The following is a 22,533-nucleotide window of genomic DNA, read 5'->3' as shown; positions in this document are numbered from 1 at the left end:
TGTCTCTGGGCCTAGTAGTAAGAAACCGAGGTCTGGCTGGTTTGATACGGCGTGCTCTGGGGCACTACGGAAGCTGAAGAAGGGCCTAGCGAACAGGCCTAGGGATAGGTTATATATTAAGAATCTTAGGGCTGCTTATAATGGGTATATAAAACGCAGGAAGCATGAATTACAGGAGGAAGCATGGGATAAGTTGGCCAAGGCTGTTGAACTTTCTGACAGTAAACTTTTTGGGATACTGTCAATAGCCCTTTCCTTAAAAGTGATAATACCCCGGTCCTCACTGCCCAGGTCAGTGAGGAATGCTGGGTAACACACTTTACGAGTATTTTTGACCCGGGAGGGGGGGTGTTTTGGAGGCCCCAGTGGCCAATTTTTGGCCAACTATCCCATTGAACATCACTGTCCTCGAGGTGGAGCACGCCATTGGACTTAGCAAGGGTGGGAAAGCTCCGGGGCCTGACGGGGTGCCCATTGACCTGTATAAGGCCGATATAAAACTATGGGGCCCGTCCTGACCAGGGTTTTTAAAGCGGTGGTTGTGGAAAGTACCCCACTATCTTGGGGGGAATCTATAATCATCCCAATTTATAAAAAGGGAGCTAGGTCGGAAGCAAAGAACTACCGTCCTATCTCCCTTTTAGACTCATCACTTAAAATGATGAGTCGAGTAATGTTGGCCAGGCTGGAGGGATGGGCCGAAGATGGTGGCATCCTTGCGCAGTCCCAATTTGGGTTTCGTAAGGGTCTGGGATGCGTAGAACAGTGCATTAATTAATAGCGGATCTTAGCTGCGCGTTTGATCTTGTTGATCGCGCGCTGCTAAGGTCAACCCTATTGGAACAAGGAGCTCCTGCTGGGATTATTTATTTCCTGGCAAGATTATACACTAAGTTATCTGCCCGTACAAGATATGGACAAGGGGGAGAATGTACAGCTGGTATCCAGGTAAACCTGGGTATTAGACAAGGATATGTTCTTGCACCCCTTCTTTTCTTCCTCTTTATCAATGCTATTGATACTGAGCTTAAGGAGGTTAACTCTGATGCCCCACAAGTAAATGGCCAGGCTACCCCTGTCTTGCTTTACGCTGATGATTCAGTCCTTATATCTAGAACCCCCCGCGGTCTGCAGAAGCTAATGGACAAATTTGCGGGATTTATCAAGGGCAGGAAGTTGGAAATTAATACTACCAAAACTTTTATTATGCAGTGTGGGAAGAAAATGAGGAAGTTGAAACCTTTTCATATAGAAGATGAGAAAATCTAAATTGTGAAAGATTTCTGCTATTTGGGTATAACGTTTAGCAGTAATGGCATGTGGTCTCAAGAGGTAACTAATGTTGAAGCTAAAATGTCGAGGAGTGCTCATGGAGTAAACATGGACTAAACTGGGGGACCGTCATATATATGATATGCTGCACATTTACAGGTGCAGATGTGTTTCAATTGCACTATACGGATCTGGTGTTTGGGGGCACTGTCACCATGTGGATCTACAGGCGGAAGAGAATTGTTTTATTAAAAAATTGCTATGCCTTCCTAAATCAGCCTCAACTGAGATAACGCACTTGGAGTTGGGGTTGGAGTATTTGTCTGATCTAATAAGTTTAAGACCTTTGTTGGTGTGGAGAGCAATCTGGTCAAAAGAAGAAACTGGTTTTACCAGGAGTATTATTAGTGACTGTCTCCGCCTAGATAAATGTTCATTGATCCTATGGATTAATTATGTTATGATAACAGCAAAGGATGTATGTAATCTAGACGTCCAGGCAGACCCCGAATGCCTATCTGATATCCCCAAAAAAGAGCTAAAGTGCTGTTATATGGGTAAAAAAGCGCAAGCACGGAGAAATGTTAATATGTCACTAACTACCCCACAATTTTATTACTCCAATATATCTACTTCTGGCTTTCAGAATTACTTGAGAATAGTTACCAGGCCATCCCATCGGTTTGTCCTCACTAGATTACGATTAGGAATTGTTCACCACTTGGGGGCATTTCCGCGTATGAGATACCACCCCTCTGTACCCTGCCATTGCGACAGGGTTACTAAACAGAGCACTGCACATTTTTTATTGATTTGCGACCTTTTCCTGCCCTTTCGTATTGTTTATTTGAAACCCTAAAAAGCTGTAAGAACGATTAAATCAGCAATGGGTTTGTTATTCTCCTTAGAGGATCCTGACATTTGTTTATTTACAGCCACATTTGTCTTGAAATCAATGGCCGCTAGGGAAAGTATGTTTTTTCTTGATTAATTAAGCTGTCTATTAATCAATACAAGCGGCACCTGTTTTTAAGCACTTGTTTTTATGCACTTGTTTTAACCACCTTTTTAACCAGTATTTGTTAGTAAAATTTGTACTAGAACATTTTGGAATGGATGTATATTGTATATATTTTGTATGCTTTTATGATTGTTGTGATATAATCGAAAAAGCTTCTGAAACTAAACGAATGGGAGATTAGTAAGGTAAAAAGTAAGAAAGGTTGCAGACGCTCAAAGTAACCACTGCCTTATCAGGGAAGTTGATGTTTGGATACCCAGCTCATTACACAGACTGTGCGTCGCAAGAAAGGATGCAAGTGTGGAAATTGCCCACTGCCATTCACGGGAAGTAGTTATCAAGAAGGCTGAATAAAGGGCCTGCATTTTAAATTTGTATTACAACAAGAATAATTGATAACCCCAGCCAAGAAAGGAAGCAAGTGTGCAAATTTCCCACTGCCTTTGGCCGGGGTAGTAGCTACTACAAAAAGGCTTGATAAAGGGCCTGCACTTTGAATAGGAATATACAATTTAACAATAATTGATAACCCCTGTCAAAAGAGGCAGCAAGTAAATGTGTGTATGTGTGGATGGTGTGTTGATTGAGTGGAAGATGAATAATGTTTAAAATAAGAAAGTGTGCAAATTACCCACTGCGTTTAGCCGGGGAAGTAGTTACAAGAAAAAGGCTCGATAAAGGGTCTTGACTTTGAATCAGAATATGAAATTGAACAATAATTGATAACCCCAGCCAAGAAAGGCAGCAAGTGTGCAAATTTCCCACTGCCTTTGGCCGGGGTAGTTGTTACAACAAAAAAGCTCGATAAATGTCTAATGACTAATGTTGAGGACAGCGATGCTCCTGTTTTTCTGTTTTTTATGAGGTTGATAGACTGTTTCAGGTAACACAAAAGTTCATCTCAATAAATGCATAGAAAGTTAAGTTTACCAAAATCAAGATCAATATGTGAGTTTGGGCTGCTTGCCGAAGATGCTGTTGCAGCAGTTGATGTGCTTGGTGCAGCAGCAAGTGGGTTGTCCTGCAATCTTTGTGTTGCAGCTCAAGCAAAGTTGTTGGGGTGCAAGTTCTTCACGTGTCGTACTATATTTGCGGTGCCAAAAAAGTATTTTTGGATGGATCACCCCTTGAAAGAGTTGTTTGGCAAATTTGACAGATTACTTTTGGAGCATTAACCTTTGGCTGGGGTAGAAGCTATAACAAAAAGGCTCGATAAAGGGCCTTGACTTTGAATCAGAATATGAAGTTGAATAATAATTGATAACCCCAGCCAAGGAAGGCAGCAAGTGTGCAAATTTACCACTGCTTTTGGCTGGGGTAGTTGATACCAATTACAAGATAATGTAAAAAAAACTAATGTCGAGGATAGCGATGCTCCTGCTTCCTGTATTTTATTAGGTCGATAGACTGTTTCCCGTAAGACAAAAGTTTATCGCAATAAATGCATAGAATGTTAACTTCACTGAAATCAGGATTAATTTGTGGGTGTGGACTGCTTGCTGAATATGCTGCTGCGGCAGTCGATGTGCTTGGTGCAGCAGCAGGTGGGTTCTCCTGTAACCTCCGTGTTGGAGCTTGAGCAAAGTTATTGGGGTGCAAGTTCTTGACGTGTCGCACCATACTTGGTGTGCCAAAGGAGTATTTTTGGGATGGATCACCCCTATAATACACACATTCAAAAATAGATACTAAAATTTTCAAAAAAATGGAGATACCAATACCAGTTACAACAACCTATTCAGTAATTCCAACATCTACATACACATCCACGCATTCAACAACAGTTCTATACAGTCACTCATACATGTACTCACTCATCATGTGTATTCATACACCTATACATCCTGTTACACACCGATACTCAACCATAGAGTTACTTACACACATACTCACACATGCAAATAAACTATCAAACATCCATTTACTTGCATATACAGCTATACACACAACACTATACTTACTTCTACAGAAACGTACATATACTTACTCTCTTAAACAATCACTTATAGAAACACATACTTATTTATACAGGAACTCTTCTCAACTCTCACTCTCACATATACTCACTTATATACATCAATAGTCACATATACTAGTTTAAAACCTATGTAGTTAGTCATAAAGACACTATTAAGACAGTCATTCACTCACTAACACACCCATACACACACTTATTCACCCATACAGTCCTGCACACATGCTGTCTTCAAAACACATACAAACAGTGAGTCACTCATTCATGCATCTATACGCTAAGTAATATCCCTCACCGAACTATATAGACACTCATACTGATACTCAAAAAACAAAATAATAACCCATAAACACACTCATGTAGCTACTCACCAACCCATGCAGCCACTTATACACAAAATGAGACACTGATACAAATATTTTAATATTTAAACATTACTCGTTAACACATGTATTCTCTAAGATACACTTCATAAGTCAGTTATACAATCAATTTTACAAAAAAACATCCATTTAGACACCTATTTACCCATTTATTCTTTCATCAACCTTTAGATATACATATATAAAAAAAATGTATTTTTCAGAAAGACACAAATTCACTGGATGATGTCATCAGTGATGTCATTTGAGATGTCATCAGTGATGTCATGAGTGATATCACTGACCATGTCATGAGTGATGTAATATGTGACGTCATCAGCAGTGCATTGCGGGCGCGCACGTTATAGTTTGCTGAACTAACTATAACGGGGGAATTTCAAAGGGTTTGTATAAGTGAAATATCCAGCTAATTATAACATGTGTGAAACCTATGTTTTTTTCAATGAATTTCAAGGTTTTTTAAATGCTAATTCCTAACTATAACATGTGTGAAACCTATGTTTTTTTGTGAATATATATATATATATAAAATGAAACCGTTATTCCAAAGTCTTTCCTCACCAGAAAAGAACAACGCTGAGTAAGCCCAGATTTAGTGAAAATCTTCAGTGATTTATTGTGCAAATCATTCGCCAGCCATCCGCCATGACGCGTTTCGCCTCCAAGTCGAGGCTTGATCACATGACGTGACAATGAAACAAACAAGGGTTTAAATACTCAAAATGGGGGCGTAGCATGTAAGGCTTCATTTAAAGTGAACAATGCATATTAAAATCATTTTGCAATGTCCTAAACTTGAAACATGATTGAGGGCGCAGTGCCCAATTACTCAATCCCCACATGGATTAACACATAAAATTGAATCCATCATAGTTATATATACATAATTATTTACGCATAAATATGAATATCAAAAATATATTGCTCTATAGAAAACATATAAATATGAATATCAAAAATATATTACTCTATAGAAAACATATAAATATATACATTAAAAATCATGTATATACATCTTGTGGGGAAGATTTCAAACCATTCAAATCATCAGAATTGTACACGAAAATGTATGCTACTGTTAATCAATTTCTCGAAAATGCTCAGGTGAGCAATTAATCCAGAAAACAAAGGGGAAGCCATCGCCTAGTCCTCCTGTATTCTTTTTATAACAAACCCTTGGTAGATGCAGTGAAATATTTATACAGTGATTAAGATAAAGTGCTAGTGCAAAAAAAAAAATAAAATTTATAATGATAACATCATTATTATAAAACCATTTCACAGATACAGTAGAAGTTTTAGATACCGGAGAATTAAAAGTTCATAATTCCCTATTGTAGGTGAGCTAGATTTTTTCTCAAACATCAGCAGGGGTATGCCTAGCTTCCCTACTTAGAACAGAGTCAAAAGCAACCATGTACTCACAATGAAGAGATACGCACGGAAACAGCTTGTAAACCTGTTATCAATTGTGTCAAATATAAACACATTGTCATAAACTAGTCATCATAATTCTTTTAAGCAAGTGTGTAAATCCTCCCGATCATTGAGTCCTCCTGGGCTCTTGCTGTTAAGTTCTAGGATGTATTTAGTCTCCAAGAGGCGCAATTTGCCCTCTCTATCCCCTCCCCGTTTTAAGGGTAATATTGTGTCGATTAGGTAGTATTGGAGACTGCTAGGGTAACTGTTGTGTAATAATTCAAAGTGACGTGCTACCGGGTAAGATTGATCCTTGCCAGTTATAGCTCTAATGTGTTGGAGTATGCGTTTGTGTGCAGGTGGTCGCGTGCTGCCTACGTAGTTTAAGCCGCAGGGGCACTGCAAAACGTAAATTACAAACTCTTACAGGTCAAGCGTTTTGTGATGGGTACAGGTTTTTCCTTGAATGGACTCATATAGTGAGTTTTGTTCACTTCAAATCGACAGGCTTTACAAAATGAACATTTCCTGAAGCCCTTATTCAGGGCCTCCCATGTTCCAGAGAGGGCTGTCTCCAGGTTGTTACTAACTAGGGCGTCCGCCATAGTGGGAGACCTGCGAAAGGTGATTTCTGGTTTTATAGAGACATCTCCTCCAATTGTTGGATCCCCTTTACTAGGTTCCAGTTTTTGAGGAAGATCTTTTTAATTTCTGAGTGTTGCTGACTGTATGGGACTATGATTCTGGAATTAATGTGAGTGCTATCGGGGTTTATTGCTGGTTCTTTAGTTTTAGGGATTAGGGCCTCTTCTCTTGTTTTAGCCCTAGTACGTCTGATGGCTTTATCTAGAATGTTCTCTTTATAACCCCTTTCTAAGAAGTGATGTTTGCTTGCTTGTTGGGCAGTCTTACAATCACTGTCTGAGCTACAGATTCGTCTCAATCTAAGCATTTCCCCAGAGGGGATGCTATTGATGAGGTGACGCGGATGTTGACTTGTAGCGTGAAGTACTGTGTTCCCCGCTGTCTTTTTCCTATGTAATCTAGTCCCTATTTTGTGCTCACTGACAAAAACCTCTACGTCTAAGAAATTTACTGAGACATTGTCTATTTGCGAAGTAAATTGCAAGTTTAAAGAGTTAACATTTAACAGTTTTACAAACTCTTCAGCACTAGATCTTGATCCTCTCCAAACTAAGAAAAGATCATCGATATATCTCAGGTACATCATCACATTCGTTCTCATAATTTCACCATGTGACCCCATGAGGACCTGCTCCTCCCACAGCCCCATGTGCAAGCACGCGAAGCTGGGGGAAAAACAGGCCCCATGGCCACACCCCTTAATTGTTGATATACCTGCCCGTTGAAAACAAAATAATTCTGTTCCAAACAGAGTTTCAGCATTCCTACAATCATTCGACTATGATTCGAACAGTTCTCAGGTCGTTTAGATAAATAGTGCTCAACGGCTTTTATGCCATCACAATGTCTTATTGACGTATATAAAGAGGTAACGTCTAGAGTCATTAAAATATAGTTGACATCCCATTCTAGCTTACTCAGTTCACAGATGAAATCTGTTGTGTCTCTCACATAAGAAGGCAACATTTTTACCCATTCTGTTAAAAAAAAGTCAATATAATTTGAAATGTTTTCTGTGGAACAGTTTATTGCCGATAAAATTGGTCTTCCAGGTGGTGTTAGTATATCCTTGTGAACTTTCGGCAATAAATATAAGGTCGATATCACAGGACAGTCTTTCTTTAAATATCTGAATTCGTCATTTGAGATTAGTCCCCCACTCCTCCATGCCATCAATTTCGAATTCTGTTCCGACCAAGCCGTTTTTATTGCTGTAATGATACTCTTTTTGTAGCAATCAGGGTCTCCTAATTGTAGTTCGGCTTCCTTTACATAATCATCACGGTGCCAAAGAACAATATTTCCCCCTTTGTCCGCTTGTTTCACAATTACATTTTTGTCGGATTTAAGTTTCTCAATCAAGTTATTATAGCATTGATTCTGTCGACTTATGATGGTGTGTTTTTTGTTGGTAGTGGCATATAGCCTCTTTAAATCTCTTATAACAAAATCCTGATATAGATCCAGACTGTCATGTGTCATGATTGGCAAGAAAGTTTATTTCTTTTTAAGGGAAGTATAATCTGGAGCATTGTCGGAATACGTACTTGATATCGAGGACTGTCCTACATCTTGGCCCTCCTGTTGCAAATCCCATATTTCATTCAGGGATATATCGACTCCCGTTGTAAGCAACGTGGGACTTTGTGCAGTCAGATTTCTTTGTTTTCTGTATGGTTGCAAACAATGGTACTTGCTTAATTTTAATTTTATAATAAATTTGAAAGTATCCATCCTCAAATTGGCGTAATTCATATTGCTCGGGGGGCAGTACGATAAACCAAGTCCCAAGATCTGTTTTTCCTTGGGAGTTAGGACAATGTTGGTCAAATTTATAATTGGTGTTGAGCTGGGGCTTGTGTTTGATTCTGGAATCTGTTCCATTTGCCTCTGTTTCCCTGATTGCTCCTCTTCCCTCCACCTATATTTCCTCTGATGGCACTTGCGTCGTTGGAGCCGCTAGCTGTTAGCCCTTTGCCATTTTGTTTGGGGTCTACTTTCGATTTTGATCTCAGCGTGTCCCGGCGACTTTCGCAGAGGCAATTTACCTCCTGCGCCAGAGACAATTTGGTAAACCCCGCCTGCACGTTTTTTCTTGGGTCATTATCTGAGTCGCTTTCGGCGGCTGAACTGAGATCCGTCGAGGAAGCAGATGCAGTAGTGCCTTGCCTCAATTTTTGACCACCTTTGCTAACCTGCACCTTGATGTTATCGTAACGGCGCGCAAAGGTAAAAATTTGTCCGTGAAGGTAATCTAATTTGTCCCGCTCAAATTTAAAAGTCTTCCTCTTTTTTATTACATCTTCCTCTTTTGCAAGTCTTGCCATCATCTCGTCCCTCATTTTGGTAGTTTGGTCTGTAATATCCATTGTAGCCAATTCTGCTTCCACAACCTCTATTTCAATTTGTAATTTCACCCTGTCACTGTCAGCATATTTCGCCAAGATGCCCATCAGGCGTGCAGAGTACTCCAAATTGGTCTCAGCCCATTCAGCCAGCATAGCTGGGTCCGGGCTCTCATAACTCGGAGCCAATGTGCTTCTGAGACCCCATGGGACACGTTTGACTGATAGATAGCGAGTCAAGGATTTATGCTCTCACCATTTTGACTGCTCGCGTTTCATGAGCTTTTCTAACTTTCGAAAGATTTCTCTCACATTGGAGCCCTCGTTGCCTCTGACATCATGTTCCGAAATGGGTGAAGAGCTGGCCCCCTCCGGATTCCCCACAAAGATGTGGCCCGCAACTTCCTCTCTGCATTTCAGCACGTCAGCGGACATATTGGCTTTCAATGGCAAAGTTATATAGCACACACTGAAGAAACAAAGCAGCCTGTGCTTCTTTGAAGTGTACGGCGCTGACTGCTAGGCACTCTCTCCTCTATGAATTTCATTCACTGTCCTACCTGGACTCAGCTGTCAGCAGCTTCCCCGTGAATGTCAGGTCAGCTCCAGCTCCTTTCGTCCCGATAGGTACGTGTGTTCTCCTCACAGGGGCTCGGGCAGCTTCCTCCTACCGGAGTACAGTTTCCGATTCCGGTTCACGGAATCCCAGCTTCCTGCTGCTCCACGCCCATAACCTGGAGAGGGGCTTCTTACTCGTACCACGAACGCTCCTTGGTACATTAAATAACGAAACCGTTATTCCAAAGTCTTTCCTCACCAGAAAAGAACAACGCTGAGTAAGCCCAGATTTAGTGAAAATCTTCAGTGATTTATTGTGCAAATCATTCACTAGCCATCCGCCATGACGCGTTTCGCCTCCAAGTCGAGGCTTGATCACATGACGTGACAATGAAACAAACAAGGGTTTAAATACTCAAAATGGGGGCGTAGCATGTAAGGCTTCATTTAAAGTGAACAATGCATATTAAAATCATTTCGCAATGTCCTAAACTTGAAACATGATTGAGGGCGCAGTGCCCAATTACTTAATCCCCACATGGATTAACACATAAAATTGAATCCATCATAGTTATATATACATAATAATTTACACATAAATATGAATATCAAAAATATATTGCTCTATAGAAAACATATAAATATGAATATCAAAAATATATTACTCTATAGAAAACATATAAATATATACATTAAAAATCATGTAGATACATCTTGTGGGGAAGATTTCAAACCATTCAAATCATCAGACTTGTACACGAAAATGTATGCTATTGTTAATCAATTTCTCGAATATATATATATATATATACATATATATATATATATATATATATATATATATATATATATATATATATATATATATATATATATATATATATTACCTACTGGCGGTCGCCAGTAGGTATATATAGTTAGGATTTTTTCCCTATGGGATTTTTGAAAATTCTATGTCTAATAACTTTGGCGTTTGTGGACGGAATTGGCTGAAATTTTCTGGAAAATGGAACATTTTGTTTCTGAGCAGCCCCTGGAAATTTGGGGGGGGTTCGTCCAGGGGGGGCCGAGAAAAAAGGGGGGTCCCAAAACGTGTTTTTAACATTGAGTTTTCCATAGGGCGGTTGGCCTCACTTTTAGCCCGAACGGCTGAATGGATTTCCATGAAACTTGGCAAAATTGTAGGGACTGGTAGCCCGATGTGCCTTTTCTAGGTCTCAATATATGTGCTCCAGTGGATTTTGAGAAATTAACGTTTAAAAAAAGATATATATCTGTAAGCGCGCTCTGGGCAGCGCTCCGGTCCGCGGACCTTAAGCGTACCGGAACTTCGCGTAGCTAAGCTGATTGGCTCTCCGGTGTCTGTCAACATTCTAAACAGTCCGGAGCGGCCGCCATCTTGTCTCTCGGTAGGATTGAGAGACAAGAGGAGGCCAAAACAAAGGCGAAAATGACCATAAGGGGGCATACTAGATCCTCCCTGACCCCCTAGGTTTAATGTGGAGGTTTTAAAAGGGCCCCGCGGGGCAAAAAAACCCAAAAAAAAAATTATTTTTTTTTGCGTGGGGAGCGCCCGGTCCGCGAACCGGGAAGCGTTCTGGGCAGCGTACTGCAATGAAAAATGAATGATAAACTTTTCAAATGCTGTATGTTAATTGATTGTTGTTTTTGTTGATTATTTTTTATTTTCTTTATTTTTTAAGCATTTTTTTTTAATGTGATTGTGTTTCATAATTTATTAAACTTTCTAACATTTCATTGTCAGAAATTTCATAATTATCATGGAATATACATTGTAGTCTCTGAGGGTGTAAAATGTCCTCATTTGCAAGGAGGTTATCTACTGCTTGTACACATTGCAGTAGTTCATTGTCCCAAGTTTCATCGAAAAATTCAATGTCAATTTGATCAATTGTATCAATCAATTCTTGGCTGCTGTCTTGCAGGTCCATTTCAAAAGAAACTTGGTTTTCGCCTTCCATTTTGCCTGAAATTTGAATTAAAAAAATATATATTAGTAGAGATAGGGCAATGTTGGGAATAATTTTAGATAGGCATTTTTTTTCAGTGAATTTATCTTTGGGCAGTGTATAGTATCAGAGTGGAAGTAGGAATATAAAAATGTGTATGTGATTTAACGTAAGTAAATTCATAATTATACAAGAGAAGCCTAACTCCATCCTTAACTATAACAGAGAAGTCTCTCTAAATCTATAACTACTACAGAGGGATAGTATATATCTATCAGAAAAAGTATACCATATTAACTTATAGTGCACAATATACTTCAGTTTTAAAAATAAAAACTTACCTTTAGAAAGAAGTTGAAGGAATTAGTGAAAATACTATTGAAATGTACAGCAAGAAGTAGTAGTCAAAATGGCTGTGTTTTCTTCTCTTCCTTTATATATATTCAGGTATATAACCAATGAAATGTCAGGTAAAAAAAATAGAAAATGAAAGTAACATTTTCATTGGTTGTCAATTCCAACACTTCAGATGTGTTTTGTGAAGTAATTTACCTCAGGGTATTTAGAGAGGTCTACAGGCTAAATGACTAAATGGAATTCCAATCAAATTTGTGAAAATGGTAGGGATTGGTATGTAGTATGAGCTAATCTATATTTGGTGAAATTGTCTCCAGTGGCTTTTCTGTGAACTACTTTCCCACCTTTTTTGATGCTGCGCTTCCCAGGGAGCGACCCGGTACGCGAACCGTTGAGCGCCCCGGTTCGCGAACTTTAAGCGTTCCGGGAGTCCACCATTTTGTGTTTCGGTCGATTTTAGATACAAGATGGAGGGCAAATAATGTTCAGAATGGGTAGAAGGGGGCATGGTAGACTTATCTTGACCCCCTAGGTTTTGTGAGGGTGGCTGAGGAGGCCCATATGTGCGAAAAAAAAACATTTTTTTAAAATATTTCGCGAGGTTAGCTCCCGGTTCGCGTACCGGGTAGCGCCCCGGGGAGCGTACTTTGTTGAAAATTTGTGAAAATGTTAGAGTAAAATAATAATTGTGAGTGATTAGATGTAGGGTAGCTCTGAGAAGAGCTTTTGGTTTTATGGTACATTTAGGTACTTATAAGTAGGTACCAATGCACATTCTTAAATTCAGAGTGAAAACTCTGTTGCCCTCATCTGAGAAGTGAACTCCATCTCCTCTGTAGATATCTTGCATGTAGTATCGCAAGTTATTGTTGTACAGGGAGCCCATTCCATGGTCTCTCATGTAAGCTGAAACAGATTTGTTTACATGCTTCCTCGACTTCTCAATTTGTGGACAAAATTGGTTTGACCACCTCCATTTCTGTCTTTGGCATATATTTGAATATACCAAGGCAGTCTGAGGAAAAAGTGCCATTAATTGCTCAAAGGTGTCCTTTAAAAGCATTTCCAGACCTACACCAGTCAAAGTGCCCAAGTCATTACCTCCACAGTGCACAATTAACAGGTCAGGTTTGGGCAAATGCATAAAGGTTTTCACCAATGGTATCAATTGGTGACATTTTAATCCTCTGTGGCCAAACCACTTAATTTCCACATCTTGTAAATTGAGGTTAGGTAATTTCCTGTTTTCAACGTACCTTTGAGCCCAGTGAATATAACTATGTCCAACAATCCAGACAGAAAACATGGTGAGAGAAGGTTCTCCTGCAGTCAGATGAAGTGTGGCAATGAAATGGCAGTTGAAAAAATGAGAGTTTAAAATGAAAAAAATTTGGAGTTTCTGTGTTCATGAAGCAGTAACAGTGATTGGTGGATTTTGATTGCTGAAAACAGAAAGTTAGGGTGCACGGATGTGTTCTTTGAAAGATGTATTTTGAATGGTCAATAAAAAATCATTAAATGAAAGAATGCACTGGATATGCAGGTGCACTGAGAGTTCAGAGTTCAATTGCAACAAAGTTGTGTGAACTTGCAAACACCAGAAGTCTTCCAATGAGGTGGTTGCCATGCAGAAAAGACAGAAAGGGCAGAGGGGGGAAGGGTTTTCATTTGAAAAAAAGTGAGGGAAGAGTTTTGATTGGGTGACATGAGAAATATGTGTGAAGAATTACAGCATTTCTGTGCTTTTGATAGCTGCAGACTCTGGAGTGCATACCTTTTGCTCTGCTGAAGACAAATTGGTGTGTTTCTGAGACTGTTTTCAAACTCAAAGTATTTGCTAAGGTGAGAGAATATTTCTTTAAGTTAGATAGAGAATAGTGTGCTTTAAGGAGAAAATTATGAATTATGTGGCGCAAATTGCTTGTAAATATGCTCACACCTGTGCATGGAAAATTTAGATTTTGAATGTTTGTGTTACATAGCCATGTTAAAAGTGACCCAACCATGCAGGAAAGGCAATCAAAAAACGCTTTCATGTGTCTTAATGACATTTTAAGTCATTTTCCCATGTGCAGTGTTTTGAAATTATGATTTGAAAATCGTTTTTGGGGTAAAGGAATTGTTTTTAAATTCATGACAAGGACATAATGGTGTATGCTTCTTTATAAGGCAATTGACTGTCCCTGATGTTATTTTTCTCATTTTAGTGTAAGACCTTTCTCTGTGGCGCAAATTGCTTGTAAACATGCTCCCACATGTGATTGGAAAATTTAGATTTTGAATGTTTGTGTTACATAGCCATGTTAAAGGTGACCCAATCATGCAGGAAAGGCAATCAAAAAACGCTTTTATGTGTCTTAAGGACATTTTAAGTAATTTTCCCATGTGTAGTGTTTTGAAATTATGATTTGAAAATCGTTTTTGAGGTAAAGGAATGTTGTTAAAATTTATGTGCGCCATATGCCCCCAAATTTCTTTTTCAGGGGTGCAGCAGGGTGTTATTGAGACACCCCTGCAGCTTTGGAAAAATTCCTAATTTGTGATGAGCACATTGTTAATCGCAAATTGCACCTTCATTTATATGAGCCTCCTAGCCCATGGAAATGAATGGGTAATTTGCAATTAGCAATTTTCTCATCGCAAATTTGGAATGGTAAAGAATCGCTATTTATTCCTTAAAATTCGCTTTTTTGGAAATGCAATATAGTTATATGATACATATGGCGGTTGATGTCTAACAAGATAAGAAGCTTAGGCATACATTTATGATGACTGGCGCAATGAAGTAGAAATCACTTACTTCATTGGTAGAGCTTTACATGTATTATCTCCTCTTTATTCTTCATCAAGGGTAACTTTAATCTGCAATCCTGAGTAGGCCTCACTTTAAACAAACCTCTGGATAGGCCACATCTTGTTGTTATCTTGATTTAATCATTTAAAATGCTAGGGACAGATTTATGATAGGTGTATGCCTCTTTTGCGCCACTTAGAAAACATTGTCCATGGGGAAATGACTTAAAATGTCCTTAAGACACATGAATGTGTTTTTTTAAAACGTTTGCAATTTTTTTGGGTCACTTTTAACATGGCTATGTGACTCAAACAGTCAAAATCTAAATTCGCCATGCACAGGTGGGAGCATATTTACAAGGAATGTGCTCCATGGGGAAAGGTCTTATAATGTAATATGGGAAAAATGACATCAGAGACAGTGAAATGCCTTATAGAGAAGCATACACCATTATGTCCTTGTCATAAATTTGCAAACCATTCCTTTTCCCCAAAAACGATTTTCAAATCATAATTTGAAAACACTGCACATGTGGAAATGACTTAAAATGTCCTTAATTCAAAATTTGCTATTCCTTATTTTGCGATTGCACTGAAGGATTTGCTAATTTTGCGATTCTTTAAATGCAATGTATCAAACAAAAAATATGTAAAAAAGTGACATTAAGGATTTGGAAACTACCACCAACTTCTAGTTTGTGGTAATTTGCGAATTCTTTTCAAAAAGCTTTTTTTCCAAAAAACAAAAGGTGCCATATGACGCCCATACATGCCCTTAGGGCATGTATGTGCGCCATATGCCCCCAAATTTCTTTTTCAGGGGTGCAGCAGGGTGTTCTTGAGACACCCCTGCACCCTTGGAAAAATTCCTAATTTGCGATGAGCAAATTGCTAATCGCAAATTGCACCTTCATTCCTATGAGCCTCCTGGCCCATGGAAATGAATGGGTAATTTGCAATTAGCAATTTGCTCATCGCAAATTAGGAATGGTAAAGAATCGCTATTTATTCCTTAAAATTCGCTATTTAGGAAATGCAAAATAGTTTGATGATACATATGGTGGTTCATCTGTAACAAGATAAGAAGCTTAGGGATACATTTATGATGACTGGCGCAATAAAGTGGACATTACTTACTTCATTGGTAGGCCTTTACATGTATTATCTCCTCTGTATTCTTCATCAAGCGTAACTTTATTCTGCAATCCTGAGTAGGCCTCACCTTAAACAAACCTCTGGATAGGCCACACCTTATCGTCATCCTGGATTAATCATTTAAAATGCTAGGGACAGATTTATGATAGGTGTATGCCTCTTTTGTGCCACTGTGCGTCACTTTTATGATGCAACGGCGGTGCTAATTTGCAATTAGCAATTTGCTCATTGCAAATTATGAATGGTAAAGAATTGCTATTTATTCCTTAAAATTTGCTATTTAGGAAATGCAAAATAGTTTGATGGTACATATGGTGGTTCATCTGTAACAAGATAAGAAGCTTAGGGATACATTTATGATGACTGGCGCAATAAAGTGCACATTACTTACTTCATTGGTAGGCCTTTACATGTATTATCTCCTCTGTATTCTTCATCAAGCGTAACTTTAATCTGCAATCCTGAGTAGGCCTCACCTTAAACAAACCTCTGGATAGGCCACACTTTATCGTCATCCTGGATTAATCATTTAAAATGCTAGGGACAGATTTATGATAGGTGTATGCCTCTTTTGTGCCACTGTGCGTCACTTTTATGATGCAGCGGTGGTGCAAAAGATTTGCTATGAGGCGACAACATTACAAATTGATGCATTTAGGCAGATATGTCATGGTGTAAAAAAACCGTACCACATGAAACCGATGCAGCAGTGATGCAAAAGATGCACCATGTCGTAAGACAGGCCTCACTTGGGGCCATATGTATCAAGCTAATTAGCATTCGCAAAGATCAAAATTCTACGAATTTTGGCCTTTGCGAATGTTAATTAGACAAATGGTATGTATCAAACAAGTTTGATGCAAAATAAGGAGTAGCAAAATTTGCTATTCCTTATTTTGCAATTGCACTGAAGGATTTGCAAATTTTGTGACTACTTAAATGCAATGTATCAAACAAAAAATATGTAAAAAATGACATTAAGGATTTGGAAACTATTGTGGTAAATTGGTGGTAATTTGTGAATTCTTTTCAAAAAGCTTTTTTTAAAAAAAACAAAAGGTCCCATATGACGCCAACACATGCCCTTAGGGCATGTATGTGTGCCATATGCCCCCAAATTTCTTTTTCAGGGGTGCAGCAGGGTGTTCTTGAGACACCCCTGCACCCTTGGAAAAATTCCTAATTTGTGATGAGCAAATTGCTAATCGCAAATTAAACCTTCATTCCTATGAGCCTCCTAGCCCATGGAAATGAATGGGTAACTTGCAATTAGCAATTTGCTCATCGCAAATTAGGAATGGTAAAGAATCGCTATTTATTCCTTAAAATTCGCTATTTAGGAAATGCAAAATATTTTGATGATACATATGGCAGTTCATCTCTAACAAGATAAGAAGCTTAGGGATAGATTTATGATGACTGGCGCATCACCAGGGATGTGCCAGTCATCTTGCGCCGCTGTTCCGCCACCCATGGTGTGCTGCATTTACAATGCGGCGCAGCATGGGGCAAAAACGGCACAGATGCTTGACGCATCTGTGCCGTTAAGGTGGCGCATTGCTGGAGTTGTATCGCAAGTGCGATGCAGCTCCAGCAAGGCTCAGGGGTGCACCATCTCCACAATGTTGCGTCAAGACCTATGCCTGCTTCAAGCAGGTGCAGGGTTTTGACACAGTTTTCTCCTATCTGATTGTAAATGCGGCACACCATGGGTGGCAGAGCAGTGGTGCACGTTAACTGGTGCATGCCTGGGGATGTGCCATTTAACATAAATCTGCCCCTTTACATTTAAGTATGTGCAGGGAACACAGAGTTGGTGAGGCTTATCCAAGGTTAAGAACAGATGAGTCCTGTTCAGTGAAAAATTAGACATAGGCTTCACCTGCTCAGCATCGCTGGACATGGCTAAATAATAGCTGCAAAATGTTACTCTTGTTAAACAATTTTACTATTATAATCTGTGAGATTTGTCTCTTACTCTGCAACATCTCATTGTTGTTATCTTTCTTTAAAGATAAAGACAACCTCAACATGAGCGACAATCTGCAATCAGTTGATTTTGACCTCATCATTGAACTTGTAATTGAAACATCAGTGGATGTTGATCCATTGGATGATTTAAATCCTGAGGATGAAGAAGAGCGTGATGAGGATGCAGATTTGTCCGAATTATATGACATAGGATGGGAAGCTGACCTGCTTGAGCCTATGGAAATATAAACATTTATTTTTAAAATTTATAATTAATAAAAAGTAAAAAGGAAACCGTTTAATTTAAAAATAAAGACACCTTCAAAAACAGGTTATGTGTAGTGTCTTCAATAAAATATTAAAATATGCTCATAAAATTAGATCAGATTCACATATAAAATAGCATAGGTAACATAAATATAAATGTCATTTCTTTTCTGGTATTTCTGTATTGTAAATTTGCCAACGACTAAAAAATCTTCTAATTAAAATGTCAAGTAGTGTGTTAAGTTTTTTATCACTGTTACTGATTTACTGTTTGGTAATAATGGTTAATAACCTTATTTATTATATTTTTCCACAGATTCAACTGCAGATCATTTCAAGATTTCACCATGCCTACAATAGAAAGACAGAGAAAGGCTGCAAAACGTCAAAGACAGCAGGTGAAAAATAATACGCAGCAGTCCTCTAACAAAAAGATTTGTCAAGTCACGAAGAAAGCACCGGGTAAGAGCACAAAACACTTTATAAGAAATATGTGTAATAAAAAAAATATTACTACAGAAAATGTTTCAGTCCATAAAACGAGAAGGAAATCAAATGGAAAAGAAAGGCCAATGAAAAATGTTACTGCTAGAGCAAGAGATAACTCTGTGCATGATAGTAGAAGGAAACAACAGTTTAGGGAGATTCGTAAACGAATGTTCCGGAACAGGATAATTGGCAATTTGTTAAAAAATATTAAGAAAGGTCAACATAAACTAGTTTTTTATAAGACAAAAAAAAAAGTTGAGAAAGTTATTGATCAGGCATTTGAAATTAAACGTAAGCTATTTATTTTGATAATCAATAGAATTAGGAAGCTAAACAAGGCAATTTTTGATTTCAAAAGAAATAGTAGATGGAAGAGAATAGTTAATCGTAGTAATTTTTGTGAAGTTTTTTCTGGAGAATGGATGCATAGTTCAAGCTGTGAGGCATTTTTTAATGAGGAGAGTTATTTCCAGGATAATGATTTGTTGCATGCAGTTGACACCAGTGGTCGTGCTTATGAAGTGAAAGATGGTTGTCCAGTTGAAAAAGAAAAACTTGTGACAACAGAGGCAGAAGAGGTGTTAGGTAATGAGGTTTTAGGAAGATGTGCTAAGGGTCCTGTGTACACCTGGAAGTGTAGTAGTATTTGCAGTGTGCGACAGGATTCCATCAATTTGCTTTGTGATTTTGTACGGTCATTTAATAAGAAAAGTTTGAAGCAGAAAATGATGTTGTTGCAAGAATTAGATCCTTGCAGAGTAAGAGAAGTGACAGGTTTGCATGGACATTCACTGGCTTGTCTTTCCAGGAGAGTATGCCAGAGTGTTTTTCATCATTTCAGGATGCTAGCAGTGCATCATAACAAAGTGAGGAAATTAGTTAGAATGTTGTATTATGCTAAGAGTCCAGCAATTATGCTTAAACAATTATGCGCTGCTCTTTTGCATGGTTCTGAAATAGATGTGAAGAATATATGTGAAGAAATTGAGTTTTGTTACTTTGGAAGTAAAGAGGAGAATGTTGAAATTGACCAAGAAGAAGAGGGTCTTGTGGAAGATAGTGTACATGTTTCCAGTACAGATAATTTCCAGAGGGAAATTGCGACGTTTGAGGTGAAATCAAGTGAGAGGCCGAATTTCACTTGTGTGTGTTGTCGACGCACTTATTATAAGAATCAGACTAAGTTAGTGGATTTATATGCAAAAAGTGAAAGGGAAAATAATAGTGAATGGAAGGATTTTGCAACATACTTGATGGTAGAAAATTGTTTTGATTTGGGATTGGATCAACGTGTGTGTACTTATTGTTCTTGCAAATTAAATCAAAACCAGATGCCTGCTAGAGCAGTTCATAATAATCTGGAATTGGTTGAGATTCCTTCTGAATTGAAGGATTTAAATACTTATGAATCTATTTTGATTCAAAGTATCCATCCCTTTCAGGCTATTGTAAGAATGGAGCCAAAGACAGTGAAATTGCCTCCATCAGATTTACAGAGAGGATTAAAGGGAAGAGTTGTTTATTTGCCTCTAGATTTGAAGAAAAACATTAACACAATTGGAGTAGAAAAAGTGGAAGAGGAACCTCTGGTTATCTTAGTTAATGGGGTTCCGACAAAGAATTAGAAAATATGGCAAGATTTAGTAGATGTTAGGAAAGTTAAAAAGGCAACATTGTATTTGAAAAAAAATAATAAATACTATAAGAATGTATATGTTGCAGAAGAGGAAGTAAGTGAGGAAGAGGATAGCGATTTGTGTGCTGGTCAAATTGAGAAAGTAGAACCCTCTACTAGTGAAGAAATATATGAACATTATAGTGTTCATCCTTTGCATTCCAAGGAAGTCATGGGGAATGCTATTGAGTTGTTTCAAATGAAACAAGCCAAAGGGAGTCCCATTAGTGTTTGGGAGGAAAGTTTGGAAGCTCGGTGTTTCCCACAGCTTTTTCCAACAGGTCAGGGAGGAAGATATGATGAGCGACCTCATCAAATTCCTGCTTCTGAATACCGGACTTTGCGATTGTATGCAGGAGATGCTAGGTTTCGACAATGCATTCCTTATTTGTTTCATCTCCTGTTTGAAAGCGATCTGTCTGGACTGTCATATGCAGTGAACCACATCTTGAAAAGTGATATACACATGCAAAACATCTCGGCAAGTGACTTTATGGATAAAGTCAATGTCCAAGACAGTATTTTGGATTCTCACCTGATTAATCTCATGGCGTGTCAGCGTGGTACTAATGAGTACTGGTACCGTCGTCATGGTGATTTAAAATGTATGCTGAGGAACTTAGGTACTCCCACATGGTTCCTCACTCTGAGCTGTGCCGAGTATGGCTGGGAAGACTTACTTGAATTTCTACGAGAGGCAAATGCTAACGTAGATAACATCGAATTCAAGACACCCGGAGAACTGTGCTCTTTGGATCCAGTCAATGTATGTAGGTACTTCAATCATAGATTTGAAGCTATGATGTCTTTCATCATGAATAAGAAGAATCCACCTCTTGGAGAGGTGTTGGATTTCTTCTGGAGAAAAGAGTACCAAGCAAGAGGTGCTCCTCATATACATATGTTGCTGTGGATCAAGGATGCACCTAAATTTGGAATGGATCCAGAAGACTCAGTGATGAGTTTCATCCAACAGTATTCTACGTGTGCTGTTCCAAATGCAAAGGAGAAGAAAAGCCTAAGAGAAAAAGTTCTGCGTTTCCAAAGCCATCGATGTGGAAAGTACTGCCGTCGTAAATTCCGAAACAAGGACAAGTTCTACACTAAATGTCGTTTCGGCTTTCCACGACCGGTGATTTATAAAGGAAGAGTAAACAGTTTGATGTCTTCGCTGCGACACAATGTCATGAAGAAATCACCTAAAAACACTTACAATTTGAAGAGGAACGAAGAGTCCAAGTACATCAACGACTACAACCCGGTGATTTTGTCCATGTGGAATGCTAACATGGATATACAGTTTGTGGCTGATAACTGTATGGCTGTGGCTCGGTATGTGACGTCTTACATCACCAAAAAAGAGAAGACAGAATTGAAGGATATGTGGGAGGACATTTCCCATGAAAAGAGCCTCAGCAAGAAGTTGTACAGTTTCAGTCTGAAGATGTTGTCGCATCGAGAAATCGGAGCGTACGAATGTTCTGACCGGTTGTCTTCAGCAAGTCTCTATGCCAAGTCCAGGAGTATCGTTTGGGCGAGTCTTGGTCTTGCTGCAACGCGTAATCGAGTTCTCAAACCTGTGCGGGAAATTGAGTATTTGGCGGAAAAGGAGCCAAACAGTACCGACATTTTGAAGACAAACATGTTGGATACATATTATCCAAATCGAAGCAGTCACCTCGAGAATGTTTGTCTGTATGAGGTTCTGCAAAATTACATATTCAAGAGGAACATCAAAGAAGATACTGAGAAAGGAGTGTATGCTGTAATAGGAAGTGAGGGATGTCTGGTCAAGCAAAGAAAATGCCACTTGGTAAACCATCGAAAATTGAGTGGCGAATCTCCTGAAAAAAAGGAGTTTTTCTATTTAGCACTTTTGCAACTTTTCAAGCCTTGGCGTGCAGAAGAGGAACTGCTTGGAGATTTCCTCTGTTACGAAGACTCTTTCAATGCCGCCAAGGAGACCATAGAATGTCCTGCTTTTCCCAAATATGTAGAAATGTTGAATGCGGAAATTGAGCAGGAAGCAACGATTGCAGCCGAGATTGCCAGAGACAGTTCTCAGGACAGTCAGAGTTCTGCTTCATTGAGTCAGGATCCACTAGGAGGACCTGTTATTGAAAATGAAGCTGCCACTGCTATGAATGAAGTGGAAAGAGCCATGGCACATGCTCAGGAGGATGCGGTTAACTTAGAAGAGTTGGAAAAACAACTTAACGTTGAGCAGAGGAAAATATA

The sequence above is a fragment of the Lissotriton helveticus genome, chromosome 12 (assembly GCF_964261635.1).
Source record: "Lissotriton helveticus chromosome 12, aLisHel1.1, whole genome shotgun sequence".
NCBI lineage: Eukaryota > Metazoa > Chordata > Amphibia > Caudata > Salamandridae > Lissotriton > Lissotriton helveticus.
Note: the sequence above shows the minus strand (reverse complement) of the source record.